Source organism: Thermobia domestica, chromosome 13 (assembly GCF_964235325.1).
Source record: "Thermobia domestica chromosome 13, izTheDome1.hap1.1, whole genome shotgun sequence".
Taxonomy (NCBI): domain Eukaryota; kingdom Metazoa; phylum Arthropoda; class Insecta; order Zygentoma; family Lepismatidae; genus Thermobia; species Thermobia domestica.
The window spans coordinates 167,552,427-167,559,340 of NC_137466.1; positions in this window are offsets into that span (position 1 = coordinate 167,552,427).

Below are 6,914 nucleotides of genomic sequence, written 5' to 3' on the forward strand. Positions count from 1 at the left end.
CGAAGTGACACATCTAAAGATATCGTGCCCAGATAAACGTAAATGCGCCATGCAAATGGTTCATTTGCCAGCAAAAGGAGCCTGTTCGAGGTTAACCAGCAAAGTGTCGCCTGAAGTCCTTCATGGAATTCGTCGACTGGTAGACTAGATGAATCCACCACTCCAACATGACACAGCCTTGAGGTTAAATCTGTCGCAGTTCACTGTCATCCACAACCTCCGCCGGTTCACAGCATCCTCCCGCGCCACATTGCTGTATTGGTACTGGCCATATCATTACTGGATGAGTCTGGATTTGGAAGTGTTTCTAAATTATTTTTTTTTGCCGGCAACACAAGAAGAAGAAGAAAGAAAGAAAAGAAAAGGAGTATACTCATGTGACATCATGCTGTTTTCTTCTGAAATATTTGTATTACTTAAAACTGATAGTTAACTTTGAAGAAATTCTTTTTCCAGTTATGAATCTATTTTGACATCTTGATTTTCGGTACTGACATGAAACAAACAAACAAACAAAAAAGGGGGAAGAGGAAGAGGAAAGCAGCAGTGAATGCAAAAAGTATTGATCATGTTATGACAAGGAAGGAAGAGCTATAATTACGTTTTATTTCAAGATGCATCTTACGACGCGAATGTGGGAGTGAAAAAGAATGGAGTTGTTCTCGATTATTTATTACATAACTTGTTTGAATCATTGTATACGATCGTTAACGTACACATTGATTTTTTAAGAGGACACTTTTTGTGCCATTATTTGGATCTTGGGCATGGATAATTTTTTTAGTTGCGTGCAGTATATGTAGTAAGCTTCAGTGTTTTTCATTATGAAAATCAACGACTATTTTGAGAAGAAAAATGTATATAATACATGGAATTCCGTACATTTAAAGGGTGGATTTAATGCCACATTTTTCTTAATGCCAGACGTAGGTTAACGTCTTAATGCTTCACCGGATGAAAAGAATCAAGACAGGAAGACGTTATATTTTTCCGTATATTTTAGTTAAGGAATTACGGCAATGTTTGTGATATCCTATCATATTGGTTTCATTAAGGTCTTTTAATAGCCAGTGAAAGGGGCTATAACCTTTCCAGTACGTCGGACATTGTGAGACTTTTTATATTTTTTAAGACATGAAATCAATATTCTTTTGTTTGTCTTGTCTTTTCTCATTGTGGGTGCATAGATTAATGACTTTTCTGTTGCGTAAAAACTATATTTGACTCATAGAATCAATGTTTTCGTAGAGTTTATCTATTTATAGTTTTTCATTATATATATATATATATATATATATATATATATATGGATTGTGGTTTGAGTTTTGATTCTTGAGATTTTGTTATAAATTCCCTCTCATCCTCCCAATTTTTTTTTCTTCTCATTCCACCGATTTTCTTTTACATCCAATTATTGCAAATTTTAGTTTTTGTGATGTTTAGATATCCTTTTACCACTTTTCCTTACACTACTCAGTGCTTTAATTTCATAACGCTTTGTGTGGACAGCAATTTCATGTTGGAAGTTCAGTGTGTTTGTCTTATTGGTCTACATTCAATGGGGAAAACAGTGTTTATGTCATTTAACCTTGGTTGCTTTGTATGTATTTTTTTGTTGTGCTCAATGTTTTTATCTACTATGATGTACTGTCCTTGCAGATAACTGATGATTATGATGACATTTGTTATGAAAATCTTATTTCTTTTATGGGGACACCGTAGTCTAGTGGTTAGAGCGCTGGATTCATATCCCCGTGATCTTAGGTTCGATTCCCGGTTGGTGCTTCCCCAATTTTTGGCGTCCACTCAGCGTCGTGAGGCAAACTGGGGAGTCATGTGTATAAAAGACGTGACGGCCACTAGATCTAGAAAGCTCCCGATAGCTATAAGGTGACTCGGCGCGCTAACCTCGCGCTCGTTGCTTCGGTGGACGTAGTTCCGCCAGTCGCTAACGGATGGCGTGGAGCTTTTCAGGCCCCACAAATCGGGCCGTTACGTCACGTGGTTTCTTTTTATTTCTTTTAACTTTTTTTTTTTTTTTTTTTTTTGTCAGCAAAGTGTTGGAACATTTGCGACTTTGGAATAAGGGAGGGGATGTGAAGATATTATGTCTAACACGATGAATTATGCGAAATAATAATAAATTTTAGACATGACACATTGGACTAAAATTCTGCGAAAACGACAAACATTGTTTATTTGAAATCATGGACAGTTCATTGTCTGATTAATGTTAAAATTATATTTTAACTTCTATTTTCTTTTAGCATAACTTACAGTTCATTTACATACTCAGACATTTACAAAGAATTTCTGTTGTGTGTTGACTCTTTTCCTTTCTTAATTAATAAACATGCAGATTGTTCCTTTGTCCACATTCTAAGAATCACCTCATCTGACGTCAATCTCCACATCTTGCATTTCATCAGCCAACTGTCGATTCATTGAAAAGAAAATTTAATGACCGAGGCCTTCCAGCAAAAACGATGGAGGAGAGCACACGTGGAGGAGTAGTAGACGAAGTCAACCTACGACGAGGGTGTAGGAGAGCGATCCATGATTCTTGGATTTTCAGAATCAAAACAATACCCAATTTTATCAAGGGCAATATACGCATTTGCACCTTTTTTGTATTAATAAGAATGACATTATCAAAAGAACGTACGTACTCTGAATTATTCAACGCCGTTAATTGATTCGATTTTAATTGCATCTGCGCCAAGTTTCAATTCAAGTCGTCTGGCCGCCCACACCTGGACGCATCTGCCGCCCAAAGGAAAACAACGACACACCAAAGGAATCATCGCTAGAGAATCGCCGAAAATACTAGGCAAGTGCTGTGTAGACTTTTTTACCTATCCTACGTTCATCCCTTACTCATCAACCCTTTTTCATCCTCTCACATCACAATCTGTTTCCAATTGAAAAGTGTTCAGTTTCATTTGGAAAGTAATTCAGGTCATGAACTCAGTCATTAGCTCTCCCCTACAAGTTTAGATTCCAAAATCCTGGGATAGCTTGTCAGCTCCCGACATCTGCTTTGCTTTCCCCCGGATTTTGCTTTCATCTCTTTGAGGTACAAGAACTGACAAGTTCATACTGCACACTTCCAATCAAAAAATAGTGAACTAATAAATAAACATATTTCCATTTCACTCCAACAACTGCTAGATCAAATGTCATAAATGTTTTCCATTCCTTACAATAAATCCTTCTCTCTGTCTATGCAATTAAGATCATTATCAAAATCATAGCAATTGAGTCAAAAGAATGTTAATAATGCATGTTTTTCCTTGTCAACAAGCAAAAATTCTAAGCGAAATTTCTTGCACGTGCAACTTAGAATTTCATCAAAACAATTACTTATCCAACATCAGTGTGTCCAGCACCGAATAACTTCCAAACTACTTTCCAACAGCCTTTCTCTATGAAATATAACTATCATAAAACTCACAAACGTTTGATTTGATCCTCTTACGTAATAGATAAACGAAAGTACACAGGTAAGAACTTCTGGTAAACGTCCACTTCTCTCTGTCGTAAATACAAAATGCAATTCTGTCCACATCATCCAACTATTCTTCTAGAAAGTTTCGTGTTGCCAACAAGGCAATGCGGGTTGCCTGCATATACTCTAAACTCGTCTATTATTTCATATAGGGTAAATGTGCCAGTCCTCGACCACCTAACTCATTTTCATATGGTCCCTAATCGCTGTTCACTGACTGGAATGACTTAGGAGGAAGCGACTAGCTCACATGTGTTCCTAAAGCTATATTTTATCCAAAACTGAGATAACTTATACCATTTACGTAATATTAGTCGGAGAAACACCAATATCTGTTTCTTTTTAGTGTTCGACCACTTTTCGTTAATGTTCGACCGCATACTATTTAGTCACCGACCACTACTCGGTTAATGTGTTTTTAATTACAGTATGAAGGCTAAAGCATAACTTTACCTAACTAATAACATCTGCAGATGTTACATCATTAGTTTTTCAAGTGTCACTTCGGAGTTTCGCACAATAGTCGCTGAGAATAAGTAATTTTGTGATTGTCAAGAAAGGAACCACCAAATTCACTAAGGTTCAGTGGAATGCAGTACTAAACAGGCTTCGTCTTTTCGGATAGAATGTTAAATCGTAGGTCTTGTGACGTAGATGGCTGGCTCCAATCCAGTAGCCAGCCCGAAAATGTAGGGGGGGGGGGCGATCCAACAATATTATAGTTCATCACTATATTAAGTTCATTTGCAAGTCTAACGTGAACATTTTAGGGGGCCATCAAAAATTTAGAGGAGGCTCGGCCCCCTAGAGCCCCCGTGAATACGGACCTGACTGGTCCTAACCTAGCCACTCTATAAATGAAAACCCTTTACCTTACCTTTAGATAGTAAGACTATTCATGGCTTTGGATTAATTGTTTTAACAAAAGAGAGACTGACCAAAGCTTAAAACTTTACTTTATTTTAAATTATAATTTGTAACTGTTTCGGATATCTAGCATATCCTTCTTCAGAAAAAACTCTGTTATAACAACATTTATATATATGTCTGTATTTTCATTAATTTCGATCGTGTCTGAAGAAGGATATGCTAGATATCCGAAACAGTTACAAATTATAATTTAAAATAAAGTAAAGTTTTAAGCTTTGGTCAGTGTCTCTTTTGTTAAAACTTATCTTTAGAGATACACAGTTGAAAATTGGATTCGTCAGCATTAAATATTCGCTCAGAATCATTCAGGATATTATATTGCCCCGTTTCTTCCAAGTATTCCTCAACGTCCTGAAACCACAAGCGACTTTTTTTCTCGGTTACAGCGTATCGCGCCTTGTTCAAAGTTTCGGGAGTTTGAGACACGATTTGCGGGTGTCTTCTCATGTAAGCATGGTACCAGGTTTCACCAGATCGATTGTCTTTGAACTACGTTTTAAGTTTATCTGCATCGACAATACTTCATAAGATCGTGTTTCTTCTGTGGAAAGCCCATTTTGTTCATATTAATGAGCCAGTTTGATAATTCCTCTTCTTTTTGTGTTAGATGTGGTTCTGGACCCATTCTCCACTCTTCGGGACTGCAATCATGAAGTTTATTTATCAGCGTTACCCGAGGATTCGATAGATTGCTGATGCCTTTCGTATGGAGTGCTATTATTTGCGACAAGCCTCCAGAGCTTTTTGTAAATCTTCGTTTGAACAAAGAGGATCTACTTAGACTCATTGTTTCTGAAAGAAATAGGAAAATTCTTAAGAACATGCAAAGAAAACAGGCGTATTCCAGGCTGATAGTAGCTATTCCGCTAGTAATATTTGAATGCAGTTCCACGACGAAGCAAGAATGGTGTAGTTCAGTATTAGACGAATTAGACCAAATATAAATTTATTACTCAAATGAAATGTCATACCCTAACAGTTCCGTTAATCTCGCATGAAAATCTAGGGAAACTGCATTCAGTTAACTTGAATTTGAATTTATTTTATGGCTTTTAGGTATCTAAGGTTCCGATCGGGATAGGGTGAGGAGAGAATGATCAAGGTAGACAGCCAGGGCTTATTTTGTAGGTACCATCCCAGCGTTTCCCTGGTGTGACAAAGGAAAAACCCTGTAGAACCTCAGTCAGGATGGTCGGCCGCTGGGATTGAACCTAGGGCTTACTGAATGCTACGCCAATGCTCTACCATTTCTTAAAGGTCGTCTTAACCGAGACATTCAGCTTTAAGGCTCCTCCGCCAATTTGGCGTAATCTAATTATGACAGGGACACGAACACAAATATCAAGGACAGTTAAAAACGTCCTTTCTCTTCAGAGGGATTCGAACCCCCAGTGGATTGCCGCCTCGTGATCCGAAGTCCGAGACTACCACCATTGAACCACGGCCGTTCGGTGAATATTCCATTACTAACAATAAGATTCAGCAGATGCTTATACAGATGTAAATTAATCACTTAATTAATGCTTGAATCAAGGAATTCTGCGAGAAAATACAAACGCAAGGCATGATCGGACACTGAAAAAAAAAGTTAATCCTCGACCATTACAAATGTATTACGAAAAGTAGTGGTCGAACACTAGTAAATGTTTTTGTACACCATTATAACTTCAGAATTGGTAACTAGGAATTCATTTCATGCAGATGAATCGAAAGTTAGTCGTTATTGACGTTTCTACAATTTTTCAGTTCTCGACCACCCTGTGGTCGAACACTAGTTAACAAAGAATATTTCATAAGTCATTGTCCGACCACTACATTTTATCGATTTGTTCTTCAAATCTTATAGTTATCACTAAAATTTTATTACTGAAATGTGCTCTACAGTTCCATGCAACAGAATAGTATGTGCATTTCTTACCTGGTGCGTTAAAATTACGGAAAAACACGAAAAACAGAGCGTTGTCGTTCCCATTTGCAACAGATTAAAGCTGTCGAAAACTCAGCGCTTCTTCCGAAAGCATACTTTTAATTGGCTATTACCGAATGTACGTGCAATATATTTTGACAGTATCTTTAGGTTTGGTTAAGAATAAGCTGCAATTCAATTATAACGGAGAATCATGCTTTTTTATCGGAAAATAAGCCTAATATACGGTTTTAAAGTCCAAAGTGGTCGGCAACTAGGGGGTGGTCGAAGACTGGCACATCCACCCTAATTATTATTTCTGTTCAGGTGTCAAAGCAAGATTAACATCAACTCTTGTCCTATCATAACTTTCACATCAAGACATAATAAAAAATTGCTGTTAAAAAAGTCTCGTACGAAAGTTACTTGAACCAGACAGTAGATTTTAAAAAATTGTATCTGTTACTTACTGTTTTAATTTGTGGTCTAACGATATTATTTTAACTATGCTTCCTTGAAAGTATTAAAGAAGAAAACTACCTTAAGTCAATCCCAGATTGGAAAATTCAA